This window comes from Chiloscyllium plagiosum, unplaced genomic scaffold (genome assembly GCF_037043375.1).
Source record: "Chiloscyllium plagiosum isolate Xiang-an unplaced genomic scaffold, Cpla_swu_hap1 HiC_scaffold_49, whole genome shotgun sequence".
NCBI lineage: Eukaryota > Metazoa > Chordata > Chondrichthyes > Orectolobiformes > Hemiscylliidae > Chiloscyllium > Chiloscyllium plagiosum.
Genome location: NW_028270187.1, coordinates 4,604,215 through 4,626,703, shown reverse-complemented (window position 1 = coordinate 4,626,703; position 22,489 = coordinate 4,604,215). Strand labels below are relative to the sequence as shown.

Here is a 22,489-nt window from a genome sequence, read left to right as displayed (position 1 = left end):
CTGCACATAGAAGCAGAATCAGGTCATTCAGCCCATCGAGTCTGCTCTGCTGTTCAATGTGATATAGGATTCCTTACTGAACTTCACCATTCCCTTAATCTGTGCTGTATTCTTTCAGTGAGATAATATAGCCCGACATTGGGCAACATGGTGGTTGGCAGTGTTTGGCCTCACAGTGCCAGGGACCCAGGTTCAATTCCTGTCTTGGGCAACTGTCTGTGTGGAGTTTGCACATTCTCCCCATGTCTGTGTGGGTTTACTCTGGATGCTGCGGTTTCCTCCCACAGTCCAAAGATTGGCCATGCTAAATTACCCGTAGTGTTAGGTGCAGGGGTAAATGTAGGGGAATGGGTCTGGGTGGGTTGCTCTTCAGAGGGTCTTTGTGGACTTGTTGGGCTGAAGGGTCTGTTTACACAGTGTAGGTAACTAAATCTAAAAAAAAACTCCACCTAACACAACAGCTTTGTCAAGGATACTTAGACTCGAATGTATAATTCAGATGGTGTGGGTATGTTGGCACTGACTGAAACCAACTTCTTTCTGCACAGCTTGACAGAAATGTATCCCCTCGTGCCATTCCTACCAGATCCCTGTGCACCCCATTTCTATCCAAATTCCCTTTTCCATTGAACCTACCTCCAACACATTTCCAGGCAGCGCATTCTACACCCTAACTGGGTGAAAAGATTTATTCCTTGCGTTTCTTTGCCAACTTGCTTTGTTTCCATATCAGTTTAAATCTTTAAGCTGCCACCACTACCACATCCCCACCACCATTCTCGTTTTTGTTCTTTTTGTGATCAGGAACAGCTTCTCCCTATTAATTCTGTCCAGCCCCTGCTAACTATTTTGAAAACTTCCCTCATTCTCTGCTTCTCCGCTCAAAGGGAGTACAGTCCCTGACTTCTTTCAGTATCGTCATCGTTGGAGTTTCTCCTCCCTGGAACCTGGTTCTTGGAAATCTATCACACAAGCCAGCTTTCCATCGACTGACTCCACTTATACTTCTCGCTGCATCGGGAAAGCGGTCAACATATTCATACAGGTAAAAACAATGACTGCAGATGCTGGAAACCAGATTCTGGATTAGTGGTGCTAGAAGAGCACAGCAGTTCAGGCAGCATCCAAGGAGCTTCGAAATCGACGTTTCAGGCAAAACCCCTTCATCAGCATCATCCTGATGAAGGGCTTTTGCCCGAAACGTCGATTTCGAAGCTCCTTGGATGCTGCCTGAACTGCTGTGCTCTTCCAGCACCACTAATCCAGAACATATTCATACAGCCCTCCCAACCTGGTTATACTCTATTACCTCTGAAGAAGATAGAAGTGTTTGAATATACATACCAACAGAAAAAGAATACCTTCTTCCCCACTGTTACCATATTTTTGAACGGACTTCTCAAATATTAATGTTTATCCCCCTCTCTGCACCTTCTTTGCAGCTTTAACACTGTATTCTGCAGTCTGTTCTGCTGCCCTGGTGCACTTTGTATGCGATCTGCCTGTAGAGCATGCAAAACAAACCTTTTCACTGTTTCTGTGCATCTGACAACAATAAATCAAATAAAAACTACTTCGGCACTCTCTCACTCACTGAGATACATTCATATCTTTTCTATAAAGTGGCAAACACAACTGCATGCCATATTCTAGCATGCCATATTCATGTCCAGCAAGCACCTTGTACAAATTCAACATCACCTCGTGCTCTTGGATGCTGTGTGCTTTAGTAACCATGCCCTCCACCTGTCTTGCCACCCACATATACTGCCCAGCCCCCTCTGCTCGTGCACCTATCTTCTGAACTGACACACAATGCCAAGGGAGATGGAAAATGCAATCCCTAGCCCTACTGTGCACTAAAATAGTTTTCTGGTTGTTTCTTCCAGGTCATATCATGGCAAGAGAGAATCAGTAAGTTCTTGTTATTTCATAGACCTTTACAGGACAAGGAGGGGTTCTTATCAGCAAACTTCTGAAAGCAACACTCTTACTTTTCAGCGCTTTCACCCTTATTCCCGGAGGCAACAGCAATACAGTTGTACATCTAAATACTTCTTTGAATAACGAGGGTTTCTGCGTCTCCCACTTTCAAAGGCAGAGAGTTCCAGGTAGCCCACCATCCACTGGTCGAACAATTTTCTCCGCAAATCCTTTTTTACCTTTGAATCTGTGACCCCTGCTTACTGATTCCATTACCCATTGGAACTGTGCCTTACATGTATGAGACTGTCACAGTCTAATACACCTGTGAGGAGAAAGTGAGGTCTGGAGATCAGAGATGGAAAGTGTTGCTGGAAAAGCGCAGCAGGTCAGGCAGCATCTAGAGAACAGGAGAATCGACGTTTCGGGCATTAGCTGAAGAAGGGCTAATGCCCGAAACGTCGATTCTCCTGTTCCCTAGATGCTGCCTGACCTGCTGCGCTTTTCCAGCAACACATTTCCATCTCTAATACACCTGTATCAGTTCACCCCTCAACCTTCTCTGCTCCAAACAGAACAATCCGAGCTTATCCAAGCTCTCCTCATCACTGAAATGTGACACCCAGGCAATATTGCCATGAATCAGCTGTTCACCACCTCCACTGCAAACACATCCTTCCTATAGTGATCTAGCTGTAGCCCGATCAAAGTCCTGTCCAGCTCAGATATCACCTACCCGCTCTTATAATCTATGTTCCGACTGATAAAGGCAAGTGTCCTGAAGGCCTTCTTAACTATTAGCATGTTCTGCCACCTTCAGGGATCTATGGACTAGCATCCTGGGTCTCTCAGTGCTTATGGTATCCTGCAACTTAGCATCTATATCTTAGACACGTTATCCCTCTCCAAGTCCAATAAAATGATCACACTTAGGAGCGGTAATAGGCCATTCTACCAGCAAAGTCTGCTCTGCTGAATGCAGCTGATTTAATAATCCTCAACTTCACTTTCATCCCATAACCCTCAATTCCTCTTCCAGATTAAAAATCTCAGCCTTGAATATACTTCACGACCGAGGAGCAGGAAAATCGACATTTCGGGCAAATGCCCTTCATCAGGAATTGAAGGGCTTTTGCCTGAAAAGTTGATATTCCTGCTCCTCGGATGCTGCCTGGCCTGCTGTGCTTTTCCAGCACCACTCTGACTTAAACTCTGGTTTCCAGCATCTGCAGTACTCACTTTTGCATACTTCACAACCGAGCCAAGACAGCCTTCTGCAGTAAAGAAGTCCACAGACTCTCTCTCCTTGAAAAGAAGAAATTCCTCCTCGCCTCAGTCTTTAATAGGAGACAAACTCCCTTCCCCCTCCCTCGGCCTGCCACATTCTGAAATGATACCCCTCTGGTCCCAGACTCTGCTACACATGGAGAAACAAACTCTCTCTGCATCTTCCCTCAAATCAAGTCATCTGAACATCTTCAATAAGGTCGCCCATCTTTCTTCTCAACACCAAATGAGGATAGGCTAGACTTATGCAATCTCTTCCTAAACACACAGTCCTTCCATTCCCAGGATCAGCTTAGTGAACCTTCTTGGGACTGCCTCCAATGCCTAATCTACCTCTCCTTAGATACGGAGGCCCAAAACTGATCACTGTATCACAGATGTGGTCTATCTAGTGTCTTGTATAGTCTAAGCAAAATCTCCTGACTTTTATATTCCATTCCCTTTGAAATAAAGGCTATCATGACCTGCTTAACTTGGCCGCTAGCTTCAGTTTTGGGATTCACGGACCAGGACTCCCAAACCCTTAGGTCCACAGCTTTCTGCAGTCTTTCACCATTTAAGTAATAAGTATTGACATCAATTTAATAGATATGGTTCTGTGTCATACATTAGTTAATCATTAAAAGTGGATCTGAGCAAATGAACCATGTTATGAACACTCAACTAGCTGTCTGATCTAGCAAATGGAGGTCCTGGCTGAATGGTATTGATGCTAGACTATAAATCTGGATTCCTAGGTGATGTTCCAGTGACCTAGGTGCAAATCCTGCCATGGCGATGGGGTGAATTTGAGTTCAATAAAAGTCTTGGATTTAAAGTCTAATGAGGACCATTGACAGGAGAGAGCACCGTCTGGGTACTAATGTCCTTTCGAGAAGAAAATCTGTCATCTTTACCCAGTCTGGCGTACATATAACTCCAGACCACACAACAATGTGGCTCACTCTTAACTGACCTATTGGCAATTAGGGATGGGTGATCAATGTTAGCCCTGCCAGTCACACCTGCATCCTACAAGTGTATATTTTTTTTAAAAATCATGACCTTGATGGAAGGAACTCTGTACCTAGTCTGGCTTTCCTGAGTCATATTCTGTAATGCTTTGCATTCCACTGCAGACAAAAGACCTGTCAACAGAATACCTATCATAATGTGTAAACTTACTGGATGGCTGCAATGCAAGAGTGGACACTCTGCAAGGAGTAGCCATTAGGGCTCTAAGATCATGGCTTGAGAAATATAAACAAGAGTGGACAGTGACTATTTGATCTTTCCAGCTATTGCAAGCTTTATGCAACTAACACTTTTTACAGACCAATCCATGTCGCAAAGTGTTCTGTAGACAGCTGAGATCAGGACATTTGTAGCAACTAGGCCCAATCATCACCAAAGTGTCATTTGCTGTCCCTCAATGCAAGGATGTCATCTACTCAGGATAATACATTTTTGCTGTTGCTCTATATGCAACTGAACTGGCAGATTCCCTGTATAGGTAGTGGGATCTGGTGCAGGATATGCTTCCTTTTCTTTCTCTATTGCTGCTCTGACTCATCATTAAGGTGTTCAGATCCACATTGTGATGCAGCTGGGCAGACAAGTTGCCACTTTTTAAAAATTGACAGTAAGGTCCATGATCCTGAACTTTAAGTAACTTCATGGAAAGCTTCAGTGTCTTGGAAGACTGGGACCACTTTTGTTTGTCATTTATATATAAATGATTTAGATGAGGAAATGGAAAGCATGATTAGCAACTTTGCAGAGAACATCAGGATTGTTAGTATAGTGGATAATGAAGAAGGTTATTGAAGATTACAAAGAAATCTTGATCAATTGGGTCCATGGTCTGAAAGTGGCAGATGGGTCTAATTTGGATAAATGTGAAGTAATGCATTTTGGTAAAACAAACAAAGACAGGAATTATTCAATTTAAAGTAGAACTATCAGTGGTGTTGTGGAACAGAGAAACTTAAGGGTTCAGGTACATAATTCTCTGAAGTTTGCATCACAGATAGATAGGGTGGTTAAGAAGGCATTTTGCACGCTTGCATTTATTGCTCAGACTTGTGATTATAGGAGTTGGGATGTCCTATTGAGGTTGAACAGGACAGTGGTGAGGCCTGTTCTGGAGTACTGTGTCCAGTTCTCCTTGTTATAGGAAGGATATTATTAAGTTGGAGGGGGCTTGGAAGAGATTTACCTGGATGCTGTTGGGAATGGAAGATTTGAGTTAGGAGAGGCTAGATAGATTTAGATTAGATTAGACTTACAGTGTGGAAACAGGCCCTTCGGCCCAACAAGTCCACACCGACCCGCCGAAGCGCAACCCACCCATTCCCCTACATTTACCCCTTTACCTAACACTACGGGCAATTTAGCATGGCCAATTCACCTGACCTGCACATCTTTGGACTGTGGGAGGAAACCGGAGCACCCGGAGGAAACCCACGCAGACACGGGGAGAACGTGCAAACTCCACACAGTCAGTCGCCTGAGTCGGGAATTGAACCCGGGTCTCTGGTGCTGTGAGGCAGCAGTGCTAACCACTGTGCCACCGTGCCGCTGGGACTTCTTTCACTGGAGCACAGGAAGTTGGGAGGTGACTTTACAGAGGTTTATAAAATAATGAGGGGTATCGATAGGGTTAATTTCCCAGGTCTTTTCCCTGGGGTGGGGGCTTTCATAAAATACAAGACATTTTAAGGTGAGGCGAAAGATTTTATAAAGGCGTAACTGGCAACTTTTCTTATGAAGTGGTTTGTGTATAGAATGAACTTTCAGAATAAATGGTGGATACGGACACAATCACAATGTTTAAAAGCTGTTTAGATAAGATCATTAACAAAAAAAAAACTTGGAAGGTCATGGACAAACCACAGGCAGTTGGAACCAGTTTAGTTTTGGATTATGTTCAGGGTGGACTGTTTGGACTGAAGGGTCTTTTTCAGTGCTGTATGAATGTGACTATGTGACTCCAAGCCCAGTAATCATTGGGCTAAATGGTTTGTTCCCGCTCTATTTTCTTTTTACTAAATGACTGCCTTCTTCACTGCCTCAGACTGATTCCTGAGATAGCAGGACTGACAGATGACGAGAGACTGAATTAGTTAGGATTATATTTACTAGAGTTTAGAAGAATTGGGGTGGGAGGAAACCTATAAATTCTAACAGGGTAAAAATAGGAAGGAATTTCACACTAACAGAGCTAAGGGGGAGGAGTTAAAAACAAATGGGTCATAGTCGAAAGGAGACAGGGTGTAGGGCTGTGATGGGCAGAACTGTCTCCACCCAGAAAGTGGGGAGCCTGTGGAATTGTCTACCACAGAAAGCGGTCATGGTGAGATCATCAAATAATGTTCAAAGAAGATTGGGATAGAGTACCTTGGGGCTAAAGGAGAAAGTGGGAAATGGGAGTCTGAGTTGGGCAATACCATTGCAGCAGGCTGGAGGGACCAGGTGGCCTACTCCTGCTCCTATTTGCTCTGTCCTTCAGCTCCTTTGTTGAAGTGCAATTACAGAAATGGTCAAAAAATGCAACGAGCCTTGGATTAAGACATTGTCTGTTCCCTTGCAGAGGGAGGTTGACAGTCACGTGACTTACGCGTCGTTAATGCACCTTGAAAGGACAAGGGACCAAGATGTGCGTGCTGGAAGGCAGGGAGGTAATGGATCATCTGTCTATCAGAACATTCGGAGGCGCTAGTCACAGAACTCTGCTGCCCTTGCTGGTGAAGAATAGAAGTTTTTCTGGTAGCAGGCATGACTTGTCTTCATTTGTCATCGTCAACTGAAGAAAAGAATCGACCAATTTAACACGGGCACTTCATGTCAGAGAAATGGTTTCTGGTTTCTTTCTCACTCTAGAGCATGATTGATTCCAAATTCTGTGAACACATTCCTAACCCTTAGTGGCTTAGAAGGCGGGAGGTCTTCTGTCCAAAGCTGTGGTTTAACATCTTCACGTGATCCTAGAGAAAGAAAGAGAAAGGACAGGTGCAAATATAACAAAAACCTTTTCCATTCATACATTCCTGCATTGTAAAAAATGTGAATTCTTCTCCCAGAGGTAGGGAAGGGAGACAGAAGATAAATCCCAGAACTTGTTTACAGAAAAGGCCTGAGACATTGTAACATTTCAGCAATGTCTGCTTTACTTTGCAAGCTTGATATCTGAGAGACACAAATATACAAAACTGAAATAGCTCACTGACTGGCTTCTAGGTCATATTCATAGAGATAGTGCAGTACGGAAACAGACCCTTCTATCCAACTTGTCCATATTGACAAGATATCCTAAATTAATCTAATCTAATTTGCTAGCACTCGGCCCATATCCCTCTAAACCCTTCCTATCATATACCAATTTACATGCCTTTTAAATGTAATTATACCAGCCTCCACCACTTCCTCTGGTGACTTATTCCAGAAATACACAATCATCTATGTGAAAAAAATTGTCCCTTAGATGCTTTTTAAATCTTTTTCTGCTCAGCTTAAACCCCTGCCTTCTAGTTCTGGACTCCCCTATCCCAGGGAGAAGACCATGTTTATTTACCGTTTCCACGCCCCTCATGATTTAAAAGAAAACCTCTAAGGTCACCCCTGCTCTTCCGACGCTCAACTGAAAACAGCTCCAGCCTCTCCCTACAGCTCAAACCCTTCAACCATGGCAACATCTTTGTCAATCTTTTCTGAAACCTTTCAAGCTACACAGCCTTCCCGAGTGGGGACACCAGAATTGCAATCAATATTCCAAAAGTGGCCAAACCAATGTCTTCAACATGATCTCTGAACTCCTATGTTCAATGTGTGGCGCTAGAAAAGCGCAGCAGGTTAGGTAGCAACAGAAGATCAGGAGAGTCAATATTTCAAGCATAAGCCCTTCATCAGGAATGTTCGAGGAGAAAGTGAGGTCTGCAGATGCTGGAGATCAAAGTTGAAACTTTATTGCTGGAACAGCACAGCAGGTCAGGCAGCATCCAGGGAACAGGAGATTCGACGTTTCGGGCACAGGCTTGTAGACATTCCTGGCTCATGCCCATCACATCAACTCTCCTGCGCCTCAAATGGTCTGACTTGCTGTGATTTTCCAGTGTCCCAGTTTTAGAATCTGATCTCCAGCATCTGCAGTCCTCACTTTCTCCTACAGTCAATGCTTTGACCAAAAATTAAAGCATACCAAACTCCTTCTTCACTATTCTGTCTACCTGCAGCAAGACTTGCAAGGAAATACGAACCTGCACTCCATGGTCCCATTGTTCAGAAATACTCCCCAGGACCTTACCACTAAGTGTATAAGACCTATCCTGATTTACCTTTCCAAAATGCAGCACCTTTATTTATCTAAATTAAATTCCATCTGCCACTCCTCGGCCCATTCACCCATCTGGTCAAGATCCCCTTGTACTCCGAGATAACCTTCTTCGCTGTCCACTACACCTCCAATTTTGGTATCATCTGCAAAGTTACTAACCATATATCCTATGTTCATATCCAAATCATTTATATAAACAATGAAAAGCAGAGAACCCAGCACACCACTGGTCACAGGCCTCCATTCTGAAAAGCAACCCTCCACCATGACCTTCTATCATCTACCATCAAGCCAGTTCTGTGTTCAAATGGCTACATCTCCCTCTTTTCCGTGTGATCTATCCTTGCTAACTAGCCCACCACAAAGAAACTTGTCGAACACCTTACTGCGGTCCATCACTCTTCTCTCATAAATCCTCTTTGTTACTTCTTCCAAAAAAACTCAATCAAGTTATGAATCGGAGATGCCAGTGTTGGACTGGTGTGCACAAAGTTACAAATCACACAAAACCAGGAGAATATGTTTTTTGAAGAATTACATTTTATTTTGCTCAAAAACTGTATGAAGCTATGTAAAACGCTGCAAAACTATAGACAGCGTTTGTCAGTCTGACATAGCATTGGGACACAAGCAAACACCTGTTGTTTGAAAAGCTAAGCTACCTTGAGAATGTAATTTAAAAGAATTTCTGGAATTTAATTATCAAAACCAGAAACCAGCATATTCCATTATGAAAGATGGAATTTATTCTAAAATTGTTTATTGTACCATATCTCTCGGACACCGGATTCCTTTGGCTATAAATTCTGTGAGCATGGTCCAAATAAACCTGTTGGACTATAACCTGGTGTTGTGTGATTTTTAACTCAATCAATTTAGTAAGACATGACTTCCCACGCACAAAGCCATGTTGACTACCCCGGATCAGTCATTCCCTTTCCAAATAAATATAAATCCTGTCCCTCAGGATTCCTTCCAACTACTTGTCCACCACTGATGTCAGGCTCACTGCTCTTTACTTCCTTGGCTTTTCCTTATCACCGTTCTCAAACAGTGGCACCACATTAGCCAACCTCGTCTTCCAGAACCTCACTGGCAACTATCAATGATGCAAATAGAGTTCTAGGTCTACACCAACCCTCCAAAGAGTATCCAAACAGACCCATTCCCCTGACCTATTACTCTACATTTCCCTGACTAATGCACTGAACGTACACATCCCTGAACACGACGGGCAATTTAGCATGGCCACTTCACCTAATCTGCATATCTTTGAATGTGGGAGGAAACCAATGCAGAAATAGGGAGAACATGCAAACTCCACACAGTCACCCGAGGCTGGATTCAGAACCGGGTACTTGGTGCTGTGAGGCAGCAGCGCTAACCACTCAGCCATCCCCGGTCACTGGGCCCTAAGTTCTCCCCCACTGACATTTCAGTCACTTGCCCTGCCTTATTTCCCAAGAGTAGGTCAAATCTTGCACCTTCTCTAGTAGGTACGTCCACCTACTAGAATCAGAAAATTTTCTTGCACTCAATTAGCAAATTTGCCTCCATCTAAACCCTTAGCATGATGGGAGTCCCAGTCTATGTTTGGAAAGTTAAAATCACCAACCAATACCACCTTATTATTTTTACAGTTAAGTGTGATCTCCTTACAACTTCAATTTCTCACTGACGACTGGGGGATTGATAGTACAATCCCAATTAGGTGATCATCTCTTTCTTATTTCTCATTTCCACCCAACTAATTTATTTTGATGTAACTTTCCTGAATGTCTTCCCAGGAATGTCCTCACTCAGTACTGCTGTAGTGTTATTCCTTCTCAAAACGCCAAACCCCCTTTCTCTCTTGCCCCACTTTCTATCCCTCCTATACCATTTGTATCCTGGAATATTAAGCTTCCAGTCCTGTGCATCTCTGAACCACATCTTTGTAATTGCAATGATATGCAAGTCCCATGTCCCTAAAATTCCTGGAGTTCATCTGCCTTACCTGTTAGGCTTCTTGCATTGAAACAAATGCAGTTTAATTTATCAGTCTTACCTCAATCACTGCTTTGTTCCTGCCTGCCCTTAAACAATGCCAACAGGAATTCCAACTCTAGCTCAGAAGGACAGAGCTGGTTATTGAATCCTTCCAGTCCCAGCACCAAGGCGTCGCGATTAACAGGGGTCGGAATGATATTTAATGTGACCAGTAATTCCATTGACCTCACAGTGCCAGGTAATTCATTCTTCATCCATTCTTCCATTCTTCACTGGGGTCCGACTGAACACTTGACATGAACACTCGGAAAAAAATTGCTTCAGAAACTCAGCAGGTCTGGTGGCATCTGCGGAGAGAGAGAGAGAGAGTAACATCCTTTCTCAGATAAGGGAGACCTTCATCGTGTGAGGATTCAAGTCCAGGGGCAGGAGTGGCTTGCTACAATTGGACAGGGTGACACCACACTCTGGAGAACTGTATGTGCAGTTTGGGGTCTCCTTATCTGAGGAAGGATATTGTGCGAATGGAGGGAGTGCAGCAAAGGTTTCCCAGAGTGATTCCTGGGATGGCAGGACTGACAAATGGAGAGAGATTGGATCAGCTAGGACGATATTCATTGGAGTTTAGAAGAATTAAGGGGGAGTCTCATAGAAACCTATGAATTTGAACAAAGATGAGACAGAGTAAACACAGGGAGGGTGTTCCTGGTGACCGGGCGGAGAGTCCAGAACCAGGAGGTCATAGCCCAAAGGAGATGGTGCAAGATTGAGATGGGGAGAAATGTCTTTACACAGAGAGTGGGGAGAATGTGGAATTCTCTGCCACAGAAAGCAGTCAGGACCAGAACACTGAATGTTGTTCAGGAAGGAGTTGGATAGATTTCTTAGGGGCGAAAGGGAGAGCGCGGGGAGACACAGGACCAAGTTAAGTGATCAGCCATGACTCCATTGAATGGGCGGAGCAGGCTGGAGGGGCCAAATTGTTTCGCTACGAATGGCACAGTTGCCGCTGGCAGGTGGAGGACAAAGGGAGGTTTTGCCTCGATTATATATAGGCCGTGAGAATGAGGGTCAATAATTTCTAGCTGACAATTTAGAGAGAGTGGGTGCAGAGTGATCTTTTGAGTTTAGCATTGAAGAGTCTGGGTTGGATTGATGGGTTGTTGTTAATGAGACAGGCTGCACAGAAACAGTGATTCCATTGCGATGGTGAGGGTTTGGACCGAATTTCACAGACACAAGGTTATCCTTCCAAATGGACGGGTGTTAGCAGAGGGTCAGGGCAACAGGGAACAGGAAACACTAAGATTGGTGTTTGCTGAAGCAATGATGTTATTGATAGGAAATCGCTCTCTGAATCCAGCACAGGAACACAGCGCTGAGATGGCAGCACTCATTGTCCCAATGCTTCTGATCCTTTCTCTTGTCACATAGCTTCACATTAAACTCTGGACCAGGAAACAAGGTGGGTGAGACACTCTGGCAGGTAATGCTGGTGATCGTTCTCCAGTCGGGATTCAACGTGGGTTTCAAACTAATGTTGCTCACATAGAGTGTATGAGGGTGTGTGTATGAAAGAGTATGAGTGAGAATGTGTTCGAGTGAGAGTATGAAGGTGTGCATGTGTATGAGAGAGAGAGAGAGAGAGACGCACACATTTCACACGCGCACATGCACACTCACTCACTTCTGTAGTGCACCTTGTAGACAACATTTGAGAAGACGAACACCATCCAGAGACAACACAACGCATGTTTGATTGGCACTGTATCCACAGACATCCACACGCTCCACTACCCGTGCTCAGTAGCAGCAGTGTGTATCATCTATGAGATTCACTGCAGAAATTCACCAAAGGTCCTCAGGCAGCACCTTCCAAACCCACAACTAGTTCCATCTAGAAGGGCAAGGACAGCAGATACATGAGAATACCACCTCCTGCAAGTTTCTCCCTGAGCCATTCATTATCCCAACATGGAAATATATTAGCTGTTCATTTAGTATTGCTGGGTCAACATCCTGAAGTTCCCTCTCTAATGGTATTGTGGGTCTACCTACAGCACAGGGACTGCAGTGGTTCAATAAGGCAGCTCACTACTTCCATCTCAAGGGGCTAACAAGGAATGGATAATAAATTATCGGCACAGCCAGTGATTTCCATAACCCACAAGTGAATTTAAAAACAAATAATAAAACACTATGTGGGAATGTGCTTTGTGAGGATGTGGACAGGCTGAACAAGTGGCAGATGAAATTACTTGGGGAGACATACAAAGTAATGTGTTGTGTTCTGAGGAATGTACAGCACAGATATAAACTAAAGGTTAACATTAGAATACTTGTTGCTTGCGCATCTGTCAAAGAATCCAGATTCATTTACAAGCAGGTGAAGCTGAATATTTACAGTAAAACTTTCCCATGTTCTTTCTCTCTTATTTTCTCCAGCTGATTCTTCCATCAGTTCTCGGTGGCACAGGAAAGTTAGTGAGATGGTTAGCAACTTCAAACAGCATTCAAACACTGTCCATATAGCCTGAAAATCACTCTGGGGTGCAAACCCAGCAATTTTACATTTGTTAGACAAATTGGAGCAAATGGACCCATTGTGTCTGACTCGTTTGCAAATCTAAAGCACAACAGTTCAAATCGAGGACACAATCTCAATTTCCGTTAGACACTGAACTGAGCGTTGGTCAGTCCCATCAGTGGTGAGGCTATCCATTGTAGTTGGAAGAATTGAAAAAGGCAAGTTGTCATCTGAATGGGAGAGAAAGTTCAAATTGTGTCGGTGCAAAGGGATCAGGGTGTCCTTGTGCATGAATCTCAAAGTAGTGTACAACTGCAGTGGGTCATAAGGAAGGCATTTATTGCTAAAGGAATGGAGTATGAAAGTAGGGAAGTGTTACTGCAACTAGATAAGGTATTGGGGTTTCCACATCCAGACTACTGCGGACAGGTTTGGTCCCCTTACTTGAGAGGGATGTAGTTGAATTGGAGGGAGTTCAGAGGAGATTCGCGGAATTGATTGCCAAGATGAAAGGTTAGTCTTGTACAATTTTGATCTCTTGAGGACAGATGCAGTTATACTGGAAGTAGTTCTGAAGAGATTCACTCAATCATTTTCAGAGATGAAGGGTATCTTAGATGAGCGATTGAGCTGTTTCTCTGGATTTTGGAAGATAGGAGAACTAACTGAGGGTTATAAGATGCTAAAGTGGGGATTGACAAAGGAGATGGAGAAAGGATGTTTGCTCATTTGGGACAATCCAGAATGAGAGGTTATTGTTTTAGGATAAGGGGCTGGGCAGACTGAAAACGGAGATAAGGAGGAATGAAATCTCTCAAATGAGGAGGGGTTGTACATCTGTGGGAACCTGCCACCACCACCCAGGACACTGCATAAATTGAAGGAGGAGACAGACAGAACGTTAGTCAGTGATGGGTCAAAGAGAGTGTGAGCAGATAGGTGGATTTGAGGCTGAGATGGGATCAACTACAATTGTATGGAATAGGGGAGATGTTTCCTGAGCGGCCGAATGGACTCGACCTGATCCTAGCCTGAATGTTTTTGTGGAGTTATGGAGTCAGAGATGTACAGCATGGAAACAAACCCTTCGGTCCAATCCATCCATGCCGACCAGATATCCCAACCCAATCTAGCACCCAGCCCATATCCCTCCAAACCCTTCCTATTCATATACCCATCCAAATGCCTCTTAAATGTTGCAATTGTACCAGCCTCCACCACATCCTCTGGCAGCTCATTCCATACACATACCACCCTCTGCACGAAAGCGTTGCCCTTTAGGTCTCTTTTGTATCTTTTCCCTCTCACCCTAAACCTATGCCCTCTAGTTCTGGACTCCCCAACCCCAGGGAAAAGACTTTGCCTATTTGTCCTATCCTTGCCCCTCAATTTTGTAAACCTCTATAAGGTCACCCCTCAGCCTCCGACACTCCAGGGAAAACAGCCCCAGCCTGTCCAGCCTCTCCCTGTAGCTCAGATCCTCCAACCCTGGCAACATCCTTGTAAATCTTTTCTGAACCCTTTCAAGTTTCACAACATCTTTCCGATAGGAAGGAGACCAGAATTGTTTTGTTAGTTAGTAGCAAGGAAATGAAACAAAATGACTAGGAGGGAGAAAATGAAGTTTGACTTACAAAATAGGTTTTAATTCGTCAACATCAGAAAATAAAGACAAAAATTGATTTAATACAAATTTGGTGAAGGACATTGGATGAATGAAATGGAAAGACAATACAAAGTAAGGGTTAAAATTCTAAAGGTAGTGAGCTGGAACAGAGGGAGCTGGGGTTATGTGCACAGATCAGTGAAGGTGGCATAACCGGGGGAGAGGGGTTAATAAAAAACACAGCATCCTTGGCTTCATTAATCAGACCTAGAGTCCAAGAACAGGGAGGTGATGTTGAACTTGTACAAGACACTTGTTAGACCTCACCTGGAGTGTCAGAGAGAGGGAGAGAGAGTGACAACTGATAGATGGAGGTTTAACCTGAGAGTTATCATGCCTCAGACAAAGGGAGAGGTGGGGAAGGACAGGCCTTCATGGTAACCTCAGCCAGTGAGAGATTCAAACGTATGCTATCGATGTTACTCCACATTCCAAACTAGCCATCCAGCCAACTGAGCTAGTCCAACACCTAATACAAAGCGGAGAGCAGAAAAGAAATTAATTCCGGTGACAGCACAAGTATTGAATGGAGAATATTAGATCATGTTGGAGATGCATCTTTGTTCTGTTGGGTATTTCTTTGTATGTGTGTTACACCTTACAGGCAACAGAAGCTGAATTTAGAAATACATTTGACAAAGGGAGTTGGCCTTCTGTTACCCAGGCTGGTTTTGTTCTGTTCTAGACACCTTACTGAAGGAAAGATGTTCAAATCCTGGAACAATTTTGTCCTGCTCAATTACTCAAATATCCAACATTGCTTCTATATCTGCACTCAAATATACACTTCATATTTATATTTGTTATAACCATGTAACACCATGATCGGTTTGTTCAAATTGATTGTAATTTTTAAAAATGCCAAATCTACATATGGATTTAATGCAGTTCATAAATGTGTATTTATTATAAGCATACAGTCTAACCTGCTTCTAATCTTATGAATGATAATTGGCTTTGAATGATGGAATTTACTGTCACTGAGGTGGTAAGCACTGAGAACAGGGCAAAATAATATACATTTATATATCGTCAGCTGTGTTTAACTCTTGGATTGAATGTGTACTTCTGGAAATGGAGCTCAATGTCTGTGTGACTCAATCCACTCAGACAGTGGAAAGGACCTTCTCCTCTCCGACAGTGGTAACATACCTGCTGGGTGTGAGAAGCAGCTGGTCACCTTTGGATTGATCCATCAAATATTTGCCTGGAGAAAGACAAAAGAGAGAGCTCTGGTAAATCACTCGCAGCTGAGTAGGAAGATATCAAATGATCAATGCAATATTCAGGTCATGATCATTATAATTCTTTGTTTTTGAACAGGGCAAGGTGAACAGTGCGGATCCTGGTTCCACTCGAGCCCTGAGCTCCTTCCAGTTTTTTTCTGTTTCCCAAATTCTAAAACATTTCAGTGAGATAAAATAAACTCAACAACATATGGACATCTCCTCAAATGGGATGAGTACACAGTTCAGTGTCCAGCTCCCAATACATTATTAACTGTTGAAAAACAAATACGAGGCATGATTTCACATGGAGACGTTTATCCGGTGCCTGCTATATTTATCCTACACAGGATTATCGCATTTGCTTCCACTGTCTTTTATTTCAATGTCTATTCGCATTAAACAGCGTAAAACAGAAGCCAAACAATGAATTTCCATCCGTGTTTATGGGATTGCAAACCACAAGAATGTCCCACAGCAGCTTCTTCCCGCTCTGCCTCCCTCAGCAGGCCCACACACAGCCCGAGAAAGGCCTCTCTCTTCCCCCCAGCCCGCTCACTCCAAGTTCCGGGACCAGTTCCTGCTCCGCTCGGCCTCTTACAAACAGCCCCCGATTCTCCTGAACTCACCCCGAATCAATCCCGGTCTCGGAGCCCCCTCTGTGTCCCAGGCTCCCATCCCGATGTGCTGCTGGAAGGAGCCTGCTGTACCCTCGCTTCCCTGGGCGCTGATCTCTCCATTGCGGTCTGTTTCAAACAAACCTCTTGCACTCACTGAGTAAATGCTCCTCAATGGCAGCGCTGGGGGAGGGCCTCACGCATGCGCTCCTCTAGTCGGGAACAATCAGTATTGGAGGAGGCGAGGGTGCGATGAGGAATTGCGCATGCGATGTTTTCCCAAAAACTCCCCGAAAAAACAAATATCAATTGGTCATTTCCCCAATTCCCTTTTCTCCCAGTTTGACCAAAGGAACTGGGGCTGTGGGGGAAAGGGCAGAGAACGTTTCAAGCTGGGACATTGTCCCATTCCCTGGTAATGTTAATAACTCCTCCCTCCGGCTCTCTCACAATCTGATCAGGGGGCGGGGAAGGTGGCGGCCACTCGGCCCATTCTCTGTGCTCCCCCATTCGATAACATCACATCTGATCGAATGTTAACTGTGGTATTTAATCCTGCTGACCCCATATCCACTAATCTTAACTCCTTGCCCAAAGTATCATACAGAGAGAGGGAATAAGTGGACCATTCTTACGAAGGCAGAAAATAACTGATGGAGAGAGTCTTGCATCACAGTGTCAGAGCTTATTTCTGGGTCAGGAGGCCCGTGGAAAAGTCAGACTAGGTGTGCAATAACATCTCTGGGACTCGATTTAGTTTATCGTGAATGTCAGATTTTAGTGTCATGTATGCTGCAGATAGAAACCTTGTGATGTATTGTATGCCACAACGAGAGACCCCAGCTGTTTTTGTTTATTCACTCCTGGAACGTGGATGTCGCTGGCTGAGCCAAGCATTTATTCTCCATCCCTTTGAGAAGGCGGTGGTGAGCCACCTTCTGGAACAGCTGTTATCCATGTGCTGCCCACAATGCCATGAATAAGAAGTTCCAGGGTCTTGATCCAGTGACAGTGAAAGAAAGTGGTTTTATTTCCAAGTCAGCATGGTGAGTGCCTTAGAGGGGAACTTGTCCGACATTAAGGCCGTGTTCCCTGACATCAGCTGCCTTTATCCTTTTAGATGGAAGTAGTTGCGATTTCGAAGGTCCTCCTTTTACAAATTACAAAACTCGAATCTCTTTGTCAGCGGCACAGACAGACGTCTCTCTGGCCGATAGCGTGAAATCAGAATAGTGTGTTGTCTCCCTGGTGTCAGGATCAAGGATATCTCGGAGAGAGTGCAGGATATTCACAAAGGGGCGTACACGTTGGAACTAACTACACAGGAAGGGAAAGGGATGAGATTCCGAAGGAAGAATAAGGAAGAGAGGCAAGATCTCCGGTAGTAATATCTAGATTACTCCCGCTGCTACGAACGACTGAGGGTAGGAATAGGATGATAGAGCAGAGGAATGCCCAACTCAGGAGCAGGGGAGAGATTAGATTAGATTATTTACAGCGTGGAAACAAGTCCACACCGACCCGCTGAAGCGCAAATCACCCAGACCCATTCCCCTACATTCACATTTTTGGATTGTGGGAGGAACCCGGAGCAAACCACGCAGACACGGGGAAAACGTGCAAACTGCACACAGAGAGTCGCCTGAGGCGGGGATTGAACCCGAGTCTCGAGCGCTGTGAGGAAGCAGTGCTTACCACTGTGCCACCGTGCTGCCCACCTACACGGGCGGTGAAGGGGTTCAATTTGAGAGATCTTCAAACTTTTGGATAATTGGAATCTCTTCTGGGGAAGACATGACTTGTAGAAAAAGGATGGAATACACCTGAATTGGAAGGGATCCACTATATTGCCAGGGACATTTTCTTGAGCTACTGGGGACGGGTTAAACTCGTAAGGTGTGAGCGTGGGGTGAGGTCAGTGGGAACCGGGGAGATAGTGAACAAAGATATCAATCTGAGGCTGGCGAATCGGTAAGTCAAACACCCAGGGCAGACAGGAACACAGCAGAGAATGTGGTTGGATTGATAACTTAAACTGCATTTATTTCAATGCAAGAGGCCTAACAGGGAAGGAGGATGAACTCAGGACATGGTTAAGAAAATGGGATTGGAATTGGGATATCATAGCAATTACAGAGACATGGTTTGGGGATGACACAACTGGCAGCTTAATGTTCCAGGAATCAAATGTTATAGGAAGGATGGGGGGAGGGGTCAGCAAGAGAAAATGGGGAGTGACATGTTTGGTAAGAGTTAAGATCACACCTTTACTGAGGGAGGATATTCCATGGAAATTATTTGGATGGAAATGAGAAATAATAAAGGGTTTAATCACTTTATTGGGATTGGATTGTAGACATCCTAACAGTCAGCAGGAAATTGAGAAACAAATTTGTCAGGAGATCTTAGATCTGCAGGAATAATGGTGAGGGATTTTAACATTCCAAACATGGATTATGGCTGCCATATTGTTCATGGTTTAGACAGAAAGTGTGTGCAAGAAAAGTTTATGATTCAGTATGTGAATGAATCTTCTAGACAAGGTGAAAATCTTGACCTACTCTTGTGATGTAATGATGTGACAGTGGGGGAGCACTTTGGGGCCAACGACCATAATTTTATTAGTTTTAAAACTCTGATGGAAAAGGATAGACCAGATCTAAATGTTAAATTTCTAATTTGGAGGAAGGCCAATTTTGAGAGTATTGTGCAAAAACTTTCAAAAGTTGACTGAGGGCAGATGTTCACAGGCAAAGTGATGGCTGAAAAATGAAAAGCCTTCAAAAATGAGAAAATGAGGGTACAGAGACAGGATGTTCCTGTTCGGGTGAAAGGCATGACTGGTAGGTGTAGGAAGAGCTGCATGAGAAAAGAAGTTGAGGTTTTGGTCCAAACAAGAAGGAAGCATATGTTACTTAAATACAGGAGACGTTGAGTGAATCCTTTGAAGAGTATAAAGGCAATAGGGATATATTTGAGAAGGAAATGAGGAGGGCAAAAAAGGGACATAACATACCTTTGGCAAATAGTTTTAAGGAGAATTCAAATAGATTTTATAAATACATGAAGATCAAAAAGGTAACCAGGGAAAGAAGAGGGCCCAGCAAAGATTAGCAAGGCAGCCTATGTGTGGAAGAAAAGGAAAAATGGGAGATACTAAGCGAGTCCTTACTGAGGAGAAGGAAATGGAAGATACAGAACATGGGGAAACAGATAGTGACATCTTTAAAAATATCCATAATGCAGAGGAGGTGCTGCTGGATGATTTTAAACAGAAAAGGTGGATAAAGCACGAGCACCCAATCAGGTGGACCTGAAACATGGTGATAAGCTAGGGAAGTGATTGTTGGGCCCCTTGCTGAGATATTTGTATCATCCATAGTCACAGGTGAAGTGCAAAAAGACTGGAGGCTGGCTAATGTGGTGCCACTATTTAGGAAAGGTGGTAAGGAAAAGCCAGGGAACTATTGAACAGTGAGCATAACATCAACAGTAGGCAAACAGTTGAGGGGATTGTGAGAGACAGGATTACATCTTTTGAAAGGCCAGGATTGATCAGGGGTAGTCAACATGACTTTCTGTGTGGAAAGTCTTGTATCACTAACTCGACTGAGTTTTTTTTGAATTGATAACTGAGAGGGCAAAGTAGTGGATGTGATCTATATGGCCTTCAGTAAAATGTTTGACAAGGTTCCCCATGGGAAATTGGTTCGCAAGATTGGATCACATGGAATACAGGGAGAACTAGTCATTTGGATACAGAACTTGTTCAAATGTAGAAGACAGAGGGTGGTGTTGGAGGGATGCTTTTCAGACTGGAGGCCTGTAACAATTGATGTGCTACAAGGATCACTGCTGAGTCCATTGCTTTTCATCATTTGTATAAATGATTTTAGTTTAAAAAATGACAGAACACCAGGTTTTATTCCAACAGGTTTATTTAGAAGCACAAACTTTCGGAGTAATGCTCCTCCATCAGGTATCTGTATTTAGAAAGCGTGTACTTCCAAATACAAGCTTTGGAGTATAACTTGGTGGAGTCTCATTTTTAACTTTGCACACCCCAGTCCAGCACCGGCACCTCCACATTATTATGAATGATTTGGATGTGAGGTTGCAGGTATTGTTAGTAAGTTTGCAGATTACACAAAAATTATAGGTGTACTAAACTGCAAAGAAGGCTACCTCAGGATACAGCAGGATCTCGATCAGATGGGCCACTGGACCCCGGAGTGGCATATTGAGTTCAATTTAAATCGATATGAGGTGCTGCAATTGGAAAGGCAAATCAGGGCAGGACTTACACACTTAATATAAAGGTCCTGTGGAGTGTTGCTGAACAAAGAAACGTTGAAATGCAGGTTCGTTGTTACTTGAACATGGAGTTATAGTCAGATAGGATAGCAAAGAAGGCATTTGATATGTTTTCCTTCACTGGTCAGAGCTTTGAGTATGTGACTTAGGAGAACATGTTATGGGTATACAGAACATTGGTAATGCCACTTTTGGAATATTATGTGCAATTCTGGTCTCTCTCCTATAAAAAGAATGTTGTGAAACTTGAAACGACTACTTAAGATAGTTTTTGGTCCAAAGAAAAGGCCTACAATTTGGGAGGAAATATAGCAAGACGGGAAGGCTGCAAACTGATCCAAATTCAGCAAATGACTGCGAAAAGGAATTTAACTAACAAAGAACAAATGAAGAAAAGAGTAATGTTGTCGAAACCATTTTTTAAAAAAACTGCTAAAACACTAATAAATGTGTAAAGAGAGAAATGAACATAAATAGGTTGGTAAAGAGGACCACATGCCACTTACAACATTAAAGAGGGAAGTTCAAAATGGGAACGAAAATGTCTCAAAAATTGCTAACATATTATTGTTCTCTGTTCACAAATGTTCACACAACTAACACAGTAGTGATATTAGTGAGTTTAGTGAGAGGGAAGAACTGAACTAAATCAGTATATTTGGGAAATGATGTTGGGACAGTGGACGGGATTGAAGGTTGGGAAACACCAGTCCTTGATCATCTAAGTCCCAGAGTATTTAATGTAGTGGGCTGAGTAATACTGGATGCAGTGATGGTCATGTTCCAAGATTCTATAAGCTCTGCAATAATTTACACAGATTGGGGGCTCGGTAGTGTAAGCAATCCAATGGAAAAGGGAGGTAGGCATAAAATTGTGAACTATAGACCAGTCAGCCTGCAGGGAAAAAATCAAAATGAAAGCTTCAATTGCGAAGCATTTGACAAAACAGTATTCAGGATCTGCTAGAATCAGCATAGGTATGAAGGCCATGTTCCAGTGCACACTGTTCTGTCTTCTAAGCTTGACAAACCGACTGGCCATCTTTGAGGATGTAAACAGTGGAGCTGATGAGAGTGTAACAGTTACTGAGGAGAAAAACTACAACTAACTCCCTGGACACCGCAGCAAACGCTGAAAGGATGAGACATTCTATCCTTCCACACTTACATTTGGTGATATTTCTGGCGTGTGACTGTGTGAATGTGAATATTGTGTCAGAGAGGCTGTCGGAAAAGGGCGGACGGTTCGTCGAACGTAACTGTGTTTGTGTGTCCGTGAATATTATGATATTTCTGGGTCTCTCTTGTGAAAATCAAAAACATTTTCTATTCAACTTATTCCCCGTCTCCCCCACTAGACCCCAAAGGTAGAATTTAGGACAATGTGTTCGTTGATTTCAAGATTTCAGTCTAAAAGTACCGACAATGTCAGCGCTCAGCTCAAAGAGCTCGATCTGTGCGGCAGCAAAATGCGTTTAACTCGACAGCAGAGCCATCTATTCGAGTGAAAACTTTTCAGTCGCAAACCTTCCCTTGTCTGGGTCAGGAGCGATCGAGCCTGGTTCACTGGAGATGCGGAATTTCAGAGGAATCGGAGAGTTTAGGCCGTTAGAGAAACACAGAAAAGCA

The 22,489-nt window shown here is 43.6% G+C and overlaps 1 protein-coding gene and 1 long non-coding RNA gene across 4 annotated transcripts in view; one reads left to right on the top strand and one right to left on the bottom strand.

Moving 5' to 3' along the window:
* The window catches only part of LOC122544526 (histone H1.3-like), a 184,392-nt gene that overhangs the window by 109,089 nt on the left and 52,814 nt on the right, over window positions 1–22,489 (top strand). The window lies entirely within an intron of this gene.
* The window catches only part of LOC122546242 (uncharacterized), a 222,544-nt gene continuing 203,833 nt past the window's right edge, over window positions 3,779–22,489 (bottom strand). The window contains exons 1-5 of one of the 3 annotated variants that reach the window (XR_015755147.1): window positions 16,559–16,843; window positions 15,856–15,910; window positions 12,198–12,407; window positions 10,569–10,857; window positions 3,779–7,175 (exon numbers count right to left, since the gene is read on the bottom strand). This is a non-coding gene — a long non-coding RNA (uncharacterized LOC122546242). Of the gene's footprint in view, window positions 7,176–10,568; window positions 10,858–12,197; window positions 12,408–15,855; window positions 15,911–16,558; window positions 16,844–22,489 lie in introns of those variants that run through there. The other 2 variants (XR_015755145.1, XR_015755146.1) reach the window with 2 other exon arrangements.